This window comes from Myotis myotis, unplaced genomic scaffold (genome assembly GCF_014108235.1).
Source record: "Myotis myotis isolate mMyoMyo1 unplaced genomic scaffold, mMyoMyo1.p scaffold_m19_p_2, whole genome shotgun sequence".
NCBI lineage: Eukaryota > Metazoa > Chordata > Mammalia > Chiroptera > Vespertilionidae > Myotis > Myotis myotis.
In genome coordinates, this window is record NW_023416324.1 from 32,985,256 (window position 1) to 33,004,532 (window position 19,277).

Below are 19,277 nucleotides of genomic sequence, written 5' to 3' on the forward strand. Positions count from 1 at the left end.
ATCTAGATTTATTCTTTTTTTCTCCCATCTCAGTGTTTTACTGATGTGCTCAGCAATCTTGGAGATACTTTGTCCTGAATAGCATGTCTTTTTAAAAATACTTATTTGTTTGTTTGTTTGCTTGTCAGTTAATCCTCACCCAAGGATATTTTTCCATTGATTTTAGAGAGAGTGGAAGGAAAGGGAGGGACAGAAAGAGAGAAACTTCGATGTGAGAGAGACACATTGATTAGTTTCTTCCAGCACACACCCTAATCAGAGCTAGGGATCCAGCCTGCAACTGAAGTATGTGCCCTTGGCCAGAATCGGACCCAGGACCCTTCAGTCTGGCCAATGCTCTATCCACTGAGCAAAACTGGCTAGAGCCTGAATAGCAGGTCTTTTGTCCCTGGCATTTACATCATCACAAAGACCAATGGAGCCCACCAATGTATTTGCATTATTTTAAATTTGTTAGTATACAAATTTTTCTATTCTAAAAAAAACAGAATTATATTATATGTACAAAAATCTCTGGAGAGACTTTTCCAGTATAAAGATCTACCTGAATAGAGGGGTTCCATCAGAGTCAAAGATACTCCTGGCAATGACTCTTGAGAACAAGCTAAGTTCTGGCCTAGGTTTGTGCCACCGAGGAAGAGGCAGAGGGTGCTGTAGACAATAATGAGGGGTAATGCTTCCACCTAAAGACTTTTACAGACAGATAGGGCTAATGTTCAATTTAAAATTGTCTATGGAACAATATAACTTACTACCTATTTCCCCAAATCTAAAATTCAGCTGCATATTCAAATACTTGTGTGAGTGGAGTTTTGGGGAAACTGAATACTTTAGTTCAGGTCTCATCATTTCTTCCACTGATGCCTCCCTGCCACTGGTCCTATTTCTCTCCAATTTATTCTCCCTACCAAGAGTGATTTTTTTAAAAAAATAAAATCTGCTTTAAAGCCTTCACTACCTCCTCTTAGGATACAAGGAAAGTACAAATTCTTCAGCATGATATTCAAAACTCTTTCTTAATTTTATAGCCTCTTGCTCTGCATTCCTCCTCCTCCTCCAGCCTGTATTCCTGGCATAGTAAATATTCACAGTTCCTTGAAGAGACCATATTCTTGCTTATCTAAGACACTTCCAAAATGCAGTTCCCCCTGCTTGGAATGTGTTTCCTATTAGTCTTTGTCTGTGTAATTGCTTATCTTTCAGGCAAAAGTCATATATCACCTGTCCCAGGCTGCCTTCTCTGATCCCCTAGTCCAGTGGTAGGCAAACTCATTAGTCAACAGAGCCAAATATCAACAGTACAATGACTGAAATTTATTTTGAGAGCCAAATTTTTTAAACTTAAACTATATAGGTAGATACACTGTTATTAACTTAATTAGGGTACTCCTAAGGCTTAGGAAGAGCCACACTCAAGGGGCCAAAGAGCCGCATGTGGCTCGCGAGCCACAGTTTGCCGACCACTGCCCTCGTCCACAATCTGGCTTGGATATTCCTATTTAATTTTAGCAAAACATCCTGTACTTATTTCTACATGCTATTCTATATTATAGTTGATTACCTACCTGTCCTCACCCACCCATATGAATTCCTTGAGCACAAAGACTAGATTTTCTCTTTTTTCTTTTCTATATTTTTTGCATCAGCATACCCTATTATGCACCTGCTATAGAGTAAGTACACAGCATACAATTTGAATCAATAAATTAAATGTATGACAATTACTTGAGGTGCTAACAAACAACATATAAAAATCTAGAAGAGAGTTAGATGTCTAAAGCTATACATATATGTAAGCATATTTAAGGAGATTTAATTATAATATGGATATGGAAAAGAACACTTGTCATAAGAATGAAGCTCAACTAATTATTTTTATGATCTGAACACATTTGTGAAACTAGCACTCAGATCCAAAAACAGAACAGTGCTAGAACTCTACATATCCTCCACTCATGCTCCCTTCTTATCACTACCCACACCAAGAGTAATCACTGACCTGACTTCTAATGCATAGTTTAGTTTTGCATGCTTTTGAACAACATAAAAATTCAATCATACAATTTTCACCCTTTTGTGTTGGATTTTTTCAGTCAACATTATGTTTGTGAGATTCATCCATATTATTGTATGTAGGTTTGGATTATTCATTCTCATTGCTGCATAGCATTCCATTGTACGTAGAATAATTTTTTCATTCATTCTATAGCCAATCTATTGTTGATGAACATTTGGGTACTTCCCAGCCTGGAGCTATATTAATAGTGCTGCTATGACATGTCTTTCGCAAAACAAAAATATGTATTTCTATTGCATGTACATTGAAAGTGTAGTTTCTGTGTCAAAAGGCACACATATATTCAGCTTTAGAAGATACTGCCAAAGAATTTTCCAAAGTCATTGCACCAACAGAGCTTCTTTTAATTCATGAAATATGATAAGCTCATAGAATATCTCTATGTAAATATAAAGTACTGTTATTAACTCAACGTCTCATTTGCACAAGATCATCTTGTTCCATAGCAATTAAAAATAACATCTTTGATTAGATAAAATCAAATATCTACTGTGATTTGCATTTATAATCCTAGATGTGTCACACTTTTTTCTCTAATCAAAATTACAATTTGACATTCTTTCAAATGTGTCAGTGGAAAGACAAAATGTTAGTCTGCTGTTTCTAAGAGCAAATTAGGTCATATATATTCTAATATATGTTCTAAGTGTCATATGGTTTGTCAAGTTATTGGAAAGGACACTAACATACAAATCTAATATTTGCTATACTACATTACACATTTTTCAATATATATATATATATATATATATATATATATATATATATATATATGTGTGTGTGTGTGTGTGAATATATATCATATCTAATTCACCAATCCCTAGAATTTGTCTTCAAGAATATCTACGGAGTAAATAAATAGTTCAAGTCTTTGCATTACTTTAAATTTAAATTTGTCAAGATACAAATAATAGGTAGTACAGAAAAATGCTTAGATAAAGAAGAAAATATATAAGATAAAGAAGATAAAAATCACTGGTTATCCTACTTTCCATAAAATTTGTTAAAATTTCAGTCATATTACTCATGATTTCTCCTATATATGACTGTATACAAAGGGTGGGGCAAAAGTAGGTTTCAGTTGTGAGAATGCAAAACGCAGAATTTATTCTTATATTATTATTTATTGTATTCTTTTCCATACTAAAAAACAACAACTATAAACCTACTTTCCCCCGACCCTGTATATATGTATTTTAAAAGCATAGAATCATATTATATGTACATTTTACCTGGTTTTACTTTTATATTATATAAATCTTTCCACATCCATTTACATAAAGTCTTAAAGCTAAAAAAAAAATGGCATAGCATGTTAACAAGTATTTATCATTTTAAGCAACAGATCAATTCCCATTCTTTCACAAATATTATAAAATGCTCACAGCACTTGGCTAGATGCTATGATTATTGGTATCATGTCACTGGAAAGAACATCATTTTAAGGACTGGGTGAGCTGGATTTAATCCTGGCCTTACTACTAAGTAGCTGTATTATCTAGAACCAGTTACTTGATATATCTAACCCTATATTTAGTCATCAAAAAATAAAGTAACAAGATATACTTCATATATTTGTCACAGGGTTGGATGAAAAATATGTAAGAAAATTCTTGGCATGGTAACTAGCACATAGAAATTTATTCAATAAATTTGCTTAAATCTAAATCTGTGGGAAGCACAAAAAATTATAAGAAACTGTCACTATCGTTCAGGAACTTATAACCTAAGCAATTACATAAATCGATAAGTGGAAGAAACCCAGTTTCATTAATTTAATGCCTACTGTGTGACTGATGGTCACCAGAGGGGAAAAGGGTGTGGACTGGGTGAAAAAGGTAAAGAAACTGAGAAGTACAGATTGGTAGTTACAAATAGACATAGGGATGTAAGTACAACAAAGGAAATATAGTCAATAATATTATTATAACTATGTATGGTGCCAGATGGGTATTGGAAATACCAGGGGATCATTTTGCAAAGCATATGACTGACCAACCACTATGCTGTACATCTGAAACTAATACGAAGTAGTATTGAAAATAAAGTGTAGCTTTAAAAAGGTTTTAATTTAAAAAATAATGCCTACGGTATGTCCAGAGCCATGCTGTACACTTTCACTTTTACTATGAGAGGCAGCACTGCATGGGGGGCAGGAAATGATCCCTGGAGCAAGGTGCTCCTATTCCTGTGTCATACTTGGGAGGAGCTTCCTTCTTGCAGAACCTCCTGGGAAGGTTGCTGAATTGGTGCAGCAAAGGTCTTTGAGTTCTGATAGGAAGCTGGGGTGGGCAGGAGAGAAACAAGAAAAACTGTACTTTCACAGATTTCAGCTGGTCTCTATTTTGTAAAAGGTACAGATGAATTTCACCCTTAGTGAATGTCATTCTTTTCTTCAGGGAAGTCACCCAAATGGGCCTTTTAGTTGGACAAAAGTAAAGCAAAGATCCACTTCTGCCCTGAAAATATTTGAGATTATACCTAAGTCGAGAGAAATTGCTCTCTATATAAAAGATTACCTATGTTGTAGGTATGGATATATCTCAGAAGACTGTTTCTTTGGAGAAATGTAATTTCTTTGGAAGAATTTGAGTTGTGCTGTGCCAGCAAATTGCTATCTGTTTTTGTGGTGGTGGTGGTGGTGGTGGTGGTGGTGGTGTGTGTGTGTGTGTGTGTGTGTGTGTGTGTCCTCAAGGTAGCTTACAGAAGATGAAAAAAGCAGTTTTTATGGGGAACTTTGTACAAAATAGGGAGCAAACAGTGCTGCTTCAGGTCCCAAGAACAGAGGTAAGGCACAAAGTTGATGAGTGGCCATCCGTCTACTTTCTCATCTCACTCTGGCACTCTAAGCATTGAAGGCCAGGAAGGCAAACAGAGGCAGCACCCTTGCATTGACATTAGCACATGACCTTCTCTCTACCTGGAAATCTCTGTTCTCTCTCTCAGACTAGCCGTCTCCTTCTCACCTTTCATCTTTCTTTTTAAATGACTAAACAAGGAAGACTTCCTGAATACCTACCATCATTATATCTCATAGAACTTCATTTTTTCTGCATTGCACATATCACAGTTTGTTATTATATATTTATTTGAATGTTTAAATATATATTTTTATATTATTCTATATGCTCCATGGTAGCAGAATCATGTCTTCTCATTCATCAAATCTGTGGTTGGAATTTTAATTAGCAATTTAAAAAGTTTGTTGAATGAATGCACTCATCCAATCCAGTCTTGAGCATAAAAATTGTTTCTTTATTTACTATTAGAGGCCCAGTGCATGAATTTGTGCATGGGTGGGGGGTCCCTTAGCCTGGCTGGCAATTGGGGCCAATCAGGGCTGACCTGCTGGGGGTAGGCACCACGGGAGGTTGGCCGGCCAGCTGGGGGGAGGGACCATAGGAGGTTGGCCGGCTGCAGGAGGTTGGCTGTGGGAGTGCACTGACTACCAGGGAGCAGCTCCTGTGTTGAGCGTCTGCCCCCTGGTGGTCAGTGCATGTCATAGCAACCGGTTTTTCAGTCGACTGGTCATAATGGTAGCGTAGGCTTTTATATAGAGAGGTTTATTCTCTCTCTTTTAATCAGTATGTAAAATCCGTACAAGAAGAGATTTTTTTAATGTTTTTTTATTGATTTCAGAGAGGAAGGGGGCAGGACAGAAAGATAGAACCATCAATAATGAGAGAGAATCATTGATCATCTGCCTCCTTCACACCCCACACTGGGGATTGAGCCCACAACCCAGGCATATGCTCTGACTGGGAATCGAACTATGATCTCCTGGTTCATAGGTTGATGCTAAACCACTAAGCGAAGCAGAGATTTTTAAAAGTTTCTTTTCACTGGTATGTTTCTAGCAGTTATTACATTGCTTAAATCTAAATCTATATATGATGCATAGTATGTTCTCAATAAATACTTGTTAAATTAATGAATAGGTATCATGTCCTCAATGATGATGATTCAGTTTCTTCGAGTACCTTCTTGGTCAGAGAACATTTACTTCAAGGACCTTCTTGGTCAGAGGCTAAAGGAGAAACAATTTAGAACCCACATGGGGTCTGTAGTAGACAGACTGGTTTGAAAGCACCTGTGAGACATCTGCTTTAGGGCTTCTGAAAGAAACCCTTGGTGTGCTTTCTTTTTTAAAAAACAAAACAAAACAAAAACAAAAACCAAAAAACTACATCTATTGATTTCAGAGAATTAGGGAGAGAGAGAGATAGAAACATCAATGACGAGAGAGAATCACTGATTGGCTGCCTCCTGCACCATCCCCATGGGGGATCGAACCTGCAACTGGGCATATGCCCTGACAGGGAACCTCCTGATTCATAGGTCGACACTCAACCACTGAGCCATGCTGGCTGGGCTTGGTGTGCTTTCTAAGGAGAACTGAGAGTTCTGCATGGGACAAGAACAAGAACTCTGGATTGTCTATGTTGTTACAAATAGATTTGTATCCTGTAACTGGGAAGATTTAGTAGCTTGGTCTTATGCCAACTCTATAAGGTAGATATTATTTCCATTTTTTAAAGGAAGAAACCAGAGCTCACTGAAATAAAGTTCCTACACATCACCACACATCTAGCTAGTTGAGAGCTGAAATCTGAACTCTGGTTTGTCTGTTTATAAAACCTATACGTTTTCTAATAAGCTCTTTAACATTTATAAGAGGAGGTTGTGTAGACTAAATATGGCACATGTTCTGGGTCAATAATATATGCTATTGATATTTGGAAGGGGGAAAGATTCATTCTGACTGATATGATTAGCAAGTAGTTTCTGGTGGATATGAAACTTGAACTAAACCATAAGGATCAAGAACGACTGCAACCAATGAAGACAGCAGGGCGAGGGGAGTATAAAAATGGTGCCAGAGGAGTAGAGGAGGTGCAGTGAGGCTGCAGAAAATCAGCAAGGATACAGAATAGGCAAAATATAGGAGGAGTCTGAAATGTTCATCTTGGGTTTTTTGCACTCCTTCCTTAAAAGCCCAACTCTAAATTTTACTTCAGATACAAAGGGGCACTTCAGAATAATTTTAGGATACAGATTATAGGCAATACCATGGAATCTACTCCCAGAAGACTGGTCACCTTACCTAGCTGACAGATAGACCTACACAAATGAAATCTTTCCTAGAAAAATCATCTTCAGGTAACAACTTTGGTTTCAAATTTAAAATGTCTGATATAAGAAATTGCTTCTTTTTCTTTGCTAAAAACCCTTTCTCAATTTAGGACTCTTTGAAGGGAATAGTCAAGGGAGAATAGAATAGTTTGGAAAACTAAGCTCTGTATTTAAATCCTTGTTCTACTCAGGCTCTAATCTAAAGCCAAAGATAAAATTTTAAAAATAATTCATTTACAAATGTTCATTAAAGTTGTGGCATTAGCTAAGAATCTCAGGAAAAGAGACAAATTGAGAAAAGCAGAGGGCCCAGAACAAAACCCCTAGAAACAGTAATATTTCAAGGCTGAGCAAAGTAGGAAGAGTCCAACATGGGAAACAGTACAGATAAGAGCAATCAAAGCTCTACATTGACTATAAAGGTATGTCTTATAGTTATCTATGTATCTGGAGAAATTAATAACTGTTCTTTTAGACCTTTCAAAAAGGTTTGATGAGCTCATTCATTTATTCATTTAATATTTAGATTTGGGAGCCTATAAAAGCAATAAGAGGCAAAGTGAACAAAATATTCAAATTAATTGTGTAACTCAAAAAATTGTCAAAGGAATATTTTAATTTGGCTGCTGCAATAAAGAGGAAATACGGGGTGGGACAAAAGTAAGTTTACAGTTGTCAGTACACAAAACAATTTATTCTTGTATTATTATTTACTAGTTATTGTATTGTTTTCCATACAAACAACTGGAAGCCTACTTTTGCCCTACCCTGTATTTGGGTCAATCCTTTTGAGGGAAAAGATGAGGGGCTGTATATACGAGGAATAACCTGCAAGGAAAGGATGAATCAGTCAATCTGCCCAATTACGAGTCTGCTGTATAAAAAAAAAACCTCCTAGTCTCACTAGGGCAGGCTCAGCTACAAAGCCATTTATACTGGTTTTCCACTGCTGGGTAACAAATTACCACAGACTTAGCAGTTTAAAACAGCTTTCATTTATTAGTTTACAGTGCTGCAGGTCTGAAGTGTGGCATGGCATGGCTGGCTTCTCTGCTCAGTGTCACAAGCCTGAACTCAACCTGGACCAGATGCTTTGGGGGAGAGGGAGAAATCTGCTTCCAAACTCATTCTTGTTGGCAGAATTCAGTTCCTTGTGGTTGTAGAACTGAGGTTCTTATTTCTTTACTGCTTGCACCTGGGTACTGCTCCTTTAGAGTCCATGCACATTTCTTGCCACACGGCATCCTCCACCTTCAAGTTAATAACATCATTTCAAATCCTTCTCATGGTCCACCTAGATAATCTTCCTATGTTAAGGTCAACTGATTCGGGAACTTTATGACATTTACAAACCCAATTTTGCCATATAACCTAAAATAATTATGGAAAATACTTTCTCATCCTATTCAGATTCCATCCATATTCAAGGTGAGAGATTTTCCAGGAGGTGTGTATCAAGGGAGGGTGGGGAGTGTCATGGGGATCATCTTAGAATTCTGCCAACCATACTATCCTCAACTAGTAAAAATCAAGGCAATCACACTTTGAAAATTTAGCTCAAGCACATCTATCTTTTTTAATGAAAGCGATGTAGTCCATCCCACCTCCCAACCCAGGTAGGAATCATTATTCCCAACTTTAGTTAAAGCAACTGTAACAACTTAGTACACTGACTTATTGATACAACTGTCTTCCCTTTATAGACTAGGAGGTTCTCAGGGACAGAGATGGGGTCGGATTCACTATTATACCTTCTGTGTCCACAGGATGTTTGTTCAAAGATGACTGTTGAGTAAATGGAAAAAAAAAAGATACCAACTGTAAACCTCCCCTCCCTGTAGTAATTGCTAATAATTGTTATAATCTTAATTCTAGCACCCCCTCTAGACTCCCTTAAACTCAACCCCAAATATGTATCTCAAATTGAACAGCTTCTTACCATCTCCATGGCTTCTCTTCTAGTCACTTTCTTCGCTCACAGAATGCTGAAAGGATTTTCACGCTGGCGTTCTTATGCTACTTTTGCCTAATTTGCAAGGCATTATGAATGACATAACGTCTAGATTCCAATTGGGCTTAGAGAAAAAACTACATTCCTTACTGGACCCTGCTGGTTGACACTCAAATCATTCTTTCAACACACATCACTCAAAGTAAAGATATAAATACTGAAGTCCAGCTTTTCTCTTAAATGGCAAGACCATCCTTTCTGTTCATACCCTCATCTTAACAGTCTTTAATTGGATCTCAACTCAACGGAGAACCAGAAAGTGCTGAGTGCCTGGTGAAACTCAGGCTAAAGGTTCTCCTTTTTATCTTGGAGAGGAACTGTCTCAAGGTCAGACAAAAAATAGAATTTCAACAGAGCTCACTAAGTCTTCTTTTTTACCTTTAAGTCTGCACTTGATTGGGACTTTGGACAACTGGTCACTGTATGCTTGAGCAGCTGGAAGGCTCTCTGTTCACCCATTGAGAGAGGTTCAAGAGGCTTTTTAAGAGCCTCTGTTGAATGAATCACATTTTACTCTTAAGTTTTTACCACTACTCCAGAGTCTTGGCTTATAATTTTAAGTCATCACAATCAGTTATTGTATTCTAAATAATTTCTAGAATTTATTTTTCACCTTTTACCTGCCAATTTCCTATTTTAAGGCCTTGATCAAGTTATTCCTGGCTGAAACACAATGGCTTCACTCACTGTACACCTGTGCTAAATATATTGTATAATCCAATATTAACTCTGGATAATTTTATCTTTCAATTTTTTCTTAAACCTCAATTTAATTTTGGTAAAAATTTCATTTGTTGGTTTAAAAATGAATAACTTAGAGATTTTATTGTTGCAGTTTTTAAAAGTAGATAGTCGTAAACATCCATCTTTAGAGGATACAACAATTCCCAGGAAGCCCTTAACTCAACACCTACCATGACTGTCAGTTACAGTCTATGAGCTATCTACATTGTACACTTCAAAAATAGGATCCATGGGTTAAACATTTCTATTCCCCACACATGCCAATCAATATAACACCTACTATGTGAAAGAAAATGTGGTCTGAGGAAAAATCATGAATTTGGAGCATAAGTTTCAGAACTTATACCAAGATAAGTTACCTAATCTCTCTCTCTGAGATTCAGGGTCACTATGGTTAATAATAATAAATTCTTGCAGAGACATTACAAGGATTAAGTTAGATGACAAATGTGGACCTATCAACTCTAAAGTACTATGAAATATTAATGAGGGTGATGGTGATTCATTGAAAGGGCTGGTTATTTTTAAGTTTTCCATAGTAGTGAGGAAATTATTGTGAATGGGGGTGTCAAAAAATCTGGGTCCTAGACCTAGTTCTGCAACTTATTAGCTGTGTGATTTTTGTACTATTCAGTTTCCTTTTCTGAGTCTCAGCTTCTTGGTCTATATAGTCAGCCAACTGGACTAGATGAATGCTAAGTCTATTTCCAGTTCTCTTTGAAGGCAGAGCCTGTCTTTTTCAATTTTTTATATTCACTCTCTAGTATGTAGCATGTAATAACTGTTAATTACTGTTTATTTGAATGAAACATAACTGTGGAGCAGAAATAATAGGGAAGAGGGACAGTTTGAATAGATGTTAAGGAGATAGAATCAGTAAGATTTGGTGACAGATTGGCCAGAGAGTGAGTGGATAAAAGGTTGAATACATTTTAAATGAAATGGAGGCCAGTTGACCAAATTCTAGAAAGAGAAACCATTAGTAAATAAGTAATTGTCAACACATCCTAAGAAGGATCAGTTTAAAGACTCTGGATTATTTAATATACAGAAGATAATCCTCAGAGGGGACTAGATCAGCCATAACAAGCTCTTCATTCAATAAATAGCTTATGAATTGGATTAAAAGGATTAAAGACTATTTCATGCCACTTTTGAGTATCCCAATTTTTGTGATGTTACAGGGTTAGAAATTTAAGAATTATCAGCTTTGGTTTTATTGGTTCTGAGAGAGGAACACAAAATGAGAGCTGGATGGACCTCATAATGTAACAATTACAATTTCTGAACTTAAAGATGTGATAGATGGTCTGCTGGAGGATTTTGGGAATGTTTTTCATGTCAACAATACCTGGAACATATTCTGTAGATATCAGATTCCCAATACAATTTGGAGTTTTATGGCAACAATGTTATTTGTAATGGAGCTATTCTGAGAAATCCAGTAAAATGACTGGAGTATAGAGAGATAATTTATTTCAATCCTGCCATTTGACTGATTAGAAAATGGGGAAAGTTGTTCAATATCACATATTGAGTTAATGGCAGAGTTGCTATTGGGGGAATTTTCAAAAAGGAAACTAATATTCTTTAAGCATTTATTATGTGTCGATTGTGTTAGGAAGCTTTACATGTATCATCTCAATGCCAGATACACTGGAGTTAGGTTGGGTAGCTTCATCTTATAGAAGAAGAAACAGATGTAGAGAATTCAAGTAACTTGCCCAAGGTTATTCTAAGTTCCAGGGTCAGGATTGACCCCGTGTTGGCCAATGGGTCAAATCCTTGGCCCATGTTTGACACTAATCTATTTCCCTATTGCTACAGAGAACATATGTATCCTGGTTTCCCAGGGACAGCACCACTTTATGCATCTTATCTTGGTATAATTGTCAATAGAACACCTTCACTAAAATATTTCAGGTTTAGAAGGTACATTATATGACCAACCTACTTTTATCATAAATTGAAAAATATAAAGCACTTTCACTTTCTTTCAGATAAATTTTGGGGACCCAGGAGCTAGGTACCCATGAAGTTTACTTTATTAATAATTCATCTTCAGAGAAACTCTTTTCCTATTTTAAGATTTTTTTAAAAAGGATGTTTGTTCTCCTTATCTGCCACTTTCTGAAACTTTCTCTCATCCGCAAGTCAAAAGTTATCAATAAAGAAAGACAGTAATCAGAAAAGGAGATAGGGAGTAATTAAACCTGGAGAGGGCTTTGGTCTAACCTATTTCCCAGACAATAAATGAATCACAAGCAAGGGGAGAGCCACATATCAATTTAAGGATTAGTGGCACAGAAGACTCTGGGAGATTATAATGGACATCGAATCATATCCTCATTGCAATTGAGTATCCTTACAATGTGAATAAGTAACATCCAAAAAGCACTCTACAGTTACCAAGTATTTTGATAAGTGTAGTGATTAGCTAGTTATTAAAAATAGGAAAGGAGCAAAAGGGAGGCCAGACATGATAGGTATAATATTTGAGAAGCTTCACTAGCAAGCTGCAACTTCAAACTCTCCAAGGGATCCCTGGCCCATTCCCTTCAGATTGCTGGGGGAAGAGACTGGGGGACTGGACCAAGAGGAAGATGGGCACATGAACTGTGAGTTGGGGTGATAACGGGGAAAGTGCCTGTCATTCAAGCCTAGGGAACCATGGATTGGCTAGAGTAGGCAGGGCCATTGCAAGCTCACGAAAATTTGGGAATTCCTGTTGGGAATTCCCTCAACAGGAATTCTCTCTCTTGCATTAGCTCATGTGGCCCACAACCATACGAACCCCACACACAATGGACTGATGGACTGCAACAGGGAATACAAACTAAGCTAGCCTGATGTCGGACTGGACACTGCTCTAATATGGACTAAAAATTCTGGACACTGGCTTTGATTCAAGCCCTACTGAAGCCACAGATGCACTTCCTCCTTGGTCCAACGAAGGGAAATGGGACATTGGAAACTCAGGAATTTGATTCCACAGAAATAAAACTTTCTACATTACCTCATCTTCCCATATTAGTCTCAGAAAATTCCTTTTCTTGGGATTTTGTAAGAAGTCCACTCCTACCAGCAAATGGTGAGGACATGGACCTCTACCCACTAATAACAGTTTCATTCATTTATTGATTCATTTTTTATCAATTCACCCAATAAATACTTAATAGGTCCTATCCTAAGCTATATACTATAAATTCCCAAGTGCAGAGGTTGTATTGGTCTTACTCATTGCTGAACTCCCAACATCTAGCATAGTGTCTAATATATAATGTGTGCTCAATAAATATATATAGGGTGAATATAAGTAAGTATAAAGATTAATATGAGAATGTCCAAAAATTCACTGTGTAGAAGATAAAGACAAATTAAATCAGAAAATATAATACCATAAGTATATAATAGAGAAACAAGGGATCTCTGAAAAGCTGAGAAGGTTATTTTTTTAAATCCTCATCTGATATATTGTTTAATTGATTTTTAGAGAGATATGGAGGGAAATATTAATGTGAAAGAGAGAAACATCAATTGGTTGCCTCACATACATATCCTGACAGAGGACTGAACCCACAACCCTTTGGTGCACAGGACGATGTTCCAAACAACTGAGCCATGTGGCCAGGGGGAGACTGTTACTATTTTACAGAGAAAAAAACTAAGTCTCATGAAAGCTATATGACTTGTCCAAGGTGACACTATGTTCACATTAATATACTTCTTCACATTCCTTTAGCTCTAAGGAAGTTACAGGGTAGAGATTTTGGCCAGGATTACAATAATACAGGAAGACTGATATTTGGGGATTAAAGAAGAGATTCTAAGTCTGAGTATGTGTTCTTTGACTTTGGAGAACAAAGAGGAACTAAGTCAGGGCCAGAATGGAGGAAGCTTTAAGAGAAATGTGCAAAGGTAACTTTAACAGTGCATTAATGCATTCTTTTGTTCCCAGATCAAACATTTGCTGAGAACTTATATGTATCAAGCACTGATGACATAGAGAAGGAATAGAGGTCTCTGATTTCAAAGAACTCAATGTCTAGTAAGATAATACAGGCACACACCACCAGCTGATACCTAATCCAGGAATACAAAAAGAAATCATTTTCCTATGTGGACTTCTCAGTAACTTGAATATAGAACATTAAGCATGTCAGGAAATGGAATATTGAAGACAGCCAGTGGGCTTCATGATGAGAGGGACCATGTCAAACTGATGCTTGTATCACATCTTCAACAATGGCCACCTCCACTGCTTTCTTAGTGCCTAGCACTGGAAAGTCCGCTAATAAAGCTTGCTGAATGAAAGAGCAAATGAATGAATGAATAACAAGTAACAGATCAAGATGTGCATTTCTCCCAAAGAGCACTGGCATTTCAATACCAGCTCTCCATGCCCTAAATTAAACTAATAAAGTGGAGCGTCCAGCTCTGCATCAGGTAGATAAGTGAGGGAGCCATTTTAAGGAAAAGGAAAAATGCCATAACTTTTCCATCCTTTCACAGAGGGAAATAATCCCCAACCCGGACTGACACCCAATCCCACCCCTGCGCGCGCGCGCGCACACACACACACACACACACACACACACACACACACGTGCATGTGCATGTGCATATATATGTAACTGCATGCAGGCTGATTCTGGCTGCCAGGAATTATGATATTCCCAGTGGGTCCTTATAATTCCTATGCCAAGTAACTTTGGATAGATAACTTTTCCTCTTTGAGCCTGTCTCCTCATCTGTAAAACTTTCATAATAAAAGCTGCCTTACCTGTCTTATGAATCTGCCATGAGGCTAAATGAAATAAGGAATGTTAAAGTGCTGTAGGAACTGTCCTTTCCCCATGTCCTCTATATCAGCAAATGTGACTATCATTTCTATATTCCCAGTACCTTGTGCACAGGGCTTGCTTGATGACTTTTTCTCAAATGAAAGCATACTTTTATTCTTCTAGGCTGTCAGGAGAAGGACAAAAGGAACCCAGTAGCCTCAACTAGATAATATTATGATTCCTAGGAAGCACTTAACTAAAAACTAAAGAGAATTGAGGCTACATATAAAAGAGGTGGTCTGGTAATAAATCACACATTTGCATAAGCTATGAATCATTCTGCATAATTAGAACAAATAATTTTCCTATAAATCAAGGCCCCAACAGCTGTGAAGGTCTGATGTTTATCCCCCTCAAACCATCTAATTATAGAGAGAAGGTAACAAATGATTCTCCTTTGAAGGAGAAAAAGTCGAAGGAGGAGATTTTGAGGGGCCAGCACCACTAAATCAAATGCCTTAGATCAGTGATGGCGAACCTATGACACGCGTGTCAGAGGTGACACGCGAACTCATTTTTTTTGGTTGATTTTTCTTTGTTAAATGGCATTTAAATATATAAAATAAATATCAAAAATATAAGTCTTTGTTTTACTATGGTTGCAAATATTAAAAAAATTCTATATGTGACACGGCACCAGAGTTAAGTTAGGGTTTTTCAAAATGCTGACATGCGGAGCTCAAAAGGTTTGCCATCACTGGCTTAGATGAATGCAAAAAAGACATGAGATTTCCAATTGCTAACCTCTTTGCTTTAGAACTATATTCCCGGGCTTGACAAGGCATTTGGTAGAGTAGCATTTTGTGCCTGAGAATGAAATTTTCATATCAATCTCAGGTTAATATGTCTGAATTATTGCCATTTCTGGGTAAGTAGTGGCTTCCCAATGTTTTGGCTATTTTCATTTGTGATAACATTCTAAAAATTCCTCAGGAGTTTGGCCTCCATTAACTCCAATTCAGTATTCACCCTCCCGTCTACCATCTCAAGTATAATTTTTAAAAATGTGAGTTCTCCAAAAATAAGCTAGCGCCCACAGAAGATAGAGAGAAAAAAACTCCTAGCCTAGGTGTAGGGAAATCTGGGCTCTGGGTAGCAGAGGACTCAAGGCTGGTGAGGTCTCAGTTCCACTCAGTTCAACTGATTTTACAGACAAAAAGAAGCAGCTTGGAGAGTGGATTTCCCCCAAATTCTAAAGATATAAATACAGAAGTAAAACTCTACCAGAAGTAGCCCCAAAGACCATGCTCTTTTATCTATCCCACACTGTCCTCCAGTACACCATTTGAATATTCATTTCTTAGTTTCCTTTTCCATCAAATGAGATGAAGTGTTGGAGGGTTTCTTGGTCCATAACTCTATATTTTTGGATAGCTACAGAACAAATAACTCTTTTACTTTAACAATGCCTCACTACTAGTAATTCAGTAACACTGCTACATCTATAGAAGCTTAAATGTCCTAATCTCAATTTTCCTTTCACTAAAATGGGGATGATAATAGTTTTGTTACTGAATAGTCAGAATGGTTAAGTGACATAATGGAAGTGAAAGTGATTTTAGCCACTAAAGAAACCACAAGGATCTGAGAGGACGAGGAAGACGAATCTTTCCTCCAGCCTCATCCTTTCCCCTTCGTTTGGGAGCCTGTGTGAAGGAGCATCTCTCCTTGACTCTGACTGAACTCCAAGTAAAGCAACAGAAGAGGGAATAAAATCCCTGGGATCTGAAAGTAGCCTCATCACTTTTGTCTCCTGTCGAGTTTTGTTAACCAGCTTCAGAGGAAAAATCGACAAAGGCAGTGAGTGGGCCTCTCTCTAAAAAGGCCCTTCCATCTGGTGCAGCACCGAAACCATCAGCCCTGTAATTAAAATGCAATTGCCATCCCCTGCCGTAATCCCAGGATGGCCATTCCATCTGCATGAGATATAGGGGGGAAAGCACAATTTTTTGCACTTTTCTGGCTCCATTAAGTTTATCTTCTATTAATTAATCTAACTACACTAGGGGCTCCTTCTGACTCTGCAAACTAGAGTGGCACAAACCACACATGGGATATCTGAAACGGCATGAATTTTTAAAAGTCGATGCCCATCCCCATTACAGAAAGGCTTAATTACTTCTGACTAAATCTGTAATTAAAATACATCACTGGAGCAGATTCACCTGTGTGTGTAGGTGCTGGTGTGCACCCCGTGAGACGGGCAGAGATGAATCACCCAGACAGCGTGCAGAGAATGAAATTGTACTAGGTGGCAAGGTAATTCTCAGGGAGGACTTGAAGAGGAAAGTCAGAAAAAGTTGGAGAATATATAGTAGAGATCCTGTTAACTCTTAAGTTAGAAAGAAAAATGATACGTTTAGCAGCAAACCATAAAAGTGAAGGTATTTGCTGGGATGGAAGAAACTAAAGTAGGAAGTGACAGGGAATGGGTTAAATTGTAAAAACAGCCAAAAGTAGAGTGAAAACCTACGATGAAGGCAAGCCAAGGGTTGAGGTTAGAAAGATAGTGTGAGCCATATGTAAAAAGCAAAGCTAGAAATGGGAAAGTGGGAAAAGAACTGAAAACCAGGATAGGCAGTTTCAGGACAGAGCTATACACAGTGTGTGTGTTTGGGTCTCTGCTTTAAATGTTGTCTAGAATGTGTTATGGGAAATGACATATCTCAGATTGAAGCAGTATAAGAAAAAAACAGAATTATAAGAAAAGAGGGGTCCAATACTGGTTCTGCTACATATAATTTGTCTGACCTTAGATAACTGTTTCCTTATCTATAAAATAGAGGCAATCATACCTATCTCAGGTACTGAACCACTGTGCACAGCTATAATAGCACCAGCCACATAAAATATAAGACAAATAGTGCCCCCTGGAGTTGTGCAATGCAAAATTACTGTTAAATCTAAATTTAGATTGAAAAGAGAAAGCTTTCTTGCAATGAAAATATATAAATGAAATATATTTTTAGTTTGTATGACAAGTTATATGCTTGTTTTAAGTTTCCTCATATTTAAAGATAACTTTAAGGTATTTTTCAATTCCAATATTGAATACTGTTATGACTCATTTGGACTTCATCCATTCACTCATTCAACTAAAATTCAACTAGGCCCTAAGCCAAGTGCTGAAAATTTTAAAAAAAAAAAGATTTATGTTTCTTTCACCCTAGGAGTTCACAATTGAGTGGACTTTATACTACATAAGGTCCTTTTAGATAAGATAATTGGTGCTTTTTAATTATATTTTCCTAGGTCTTGAAAGAATAAGTGGATTACGCCATGCTCCAGCTACACAGGCGCCACCTCCACTTCATGTTTGACCGTGGGAAAGGAGGGACAAAGGTCTCTCACCCTGCACTGCTCAGTGATGGCAAGTGGCACACAGTCAAGACAGAGTTCTTTAAAAGAAAGGCCTTCATGACAGTTGATGGCCAGGAATCCCATATGGTGACCATGGATGTGGAAGGAAAGTTGTACCTGGAGGACTTCCCTCCAATTACAGGCCCAGGAACATTAGAAATGTCACCCACAGCAACCCTGCTTGCATTGGGGAGGTGACAGTGAACAGCAAGCAGCTGGACAAGGGCAGCCCAGTGTCTGCATTTGCAGTAGCCCAGTGCTATGCAGGGGCCCAAGTAGGAACTTCCTTTGAAGGAATTGGATATGCAGCTCTTGTCAAAAAAGGCTACAAAGTTTGGTCAGATGTGAACATCACACCTGAGTTTTGTACCTCCTCAGAGAATAGTGTCCTCCTGGGGATCAGCAGTGCCAAAGTGGATGCCATTGGATTAGAGATTGTGAATGGCTAGCTCTTGTTTCATCTTAACAATGGTGCTGGTAGGATAATAGCCACATATGAGCCCAAAGTTACCAATACTCTCTGTGATGGAAAATGGCACACACTGCAAGCTAACAAAAGCCAGCACCGCATGGTGCTGGTTGTGGATGGGAACGCCATTCATGCTGAAAGTCCACACACCCAATCCACCTCGGTGGACACCAACAATCCCACTTATGTCAGCGGCTATCCTGCTGATGTAAAGCAAAACTGTCTGAGCACCCAGACCTCCTTCCGGGGCTGTTTGAGAAACCTCACTCTGACTAAGAGCCGTCAAGTACAATCCTATGACTTCAACGGAGCTTTAGACCTACAAGGAGTTTTCCTTCATTCCTGTCCTGGGACTGAGCCCTGAACTTCAGAGAAACTTCTCAATTCAGAATCAATCATTGCTTATATTTTGAAGAGAGTTATTTTTGTGAATTAAAATTTCTTCAGTTCAGATTTCATTTCCAACTCAGGATAAGTGTTTCCATAGAGAAATTTTGTGTTTATGTTAAACTAAAACCACATGTACAACAAATACCTCTATTAAATAATTTAAAATGTTAAAAAAATAAGAAATTATAAAATTTAAATTACATTAAAAATTAGGCAAAGTCTTATCATTAGACAAACAGAATTATTCTG

General features: G+C 37.6%; 1 pseudogene; it reads left to right on the forward strand.

Annotated features, from left to right (window-relative positions):
* The window catches only part of LOC118675143, a 57,810-nt pseudogene extending 38,808 nt beyond the window's left edge, over positions 1 to 19,002 (forward strand).
* Positions 19,003 to 19,277: the final 275 nt, after the last annotated feature.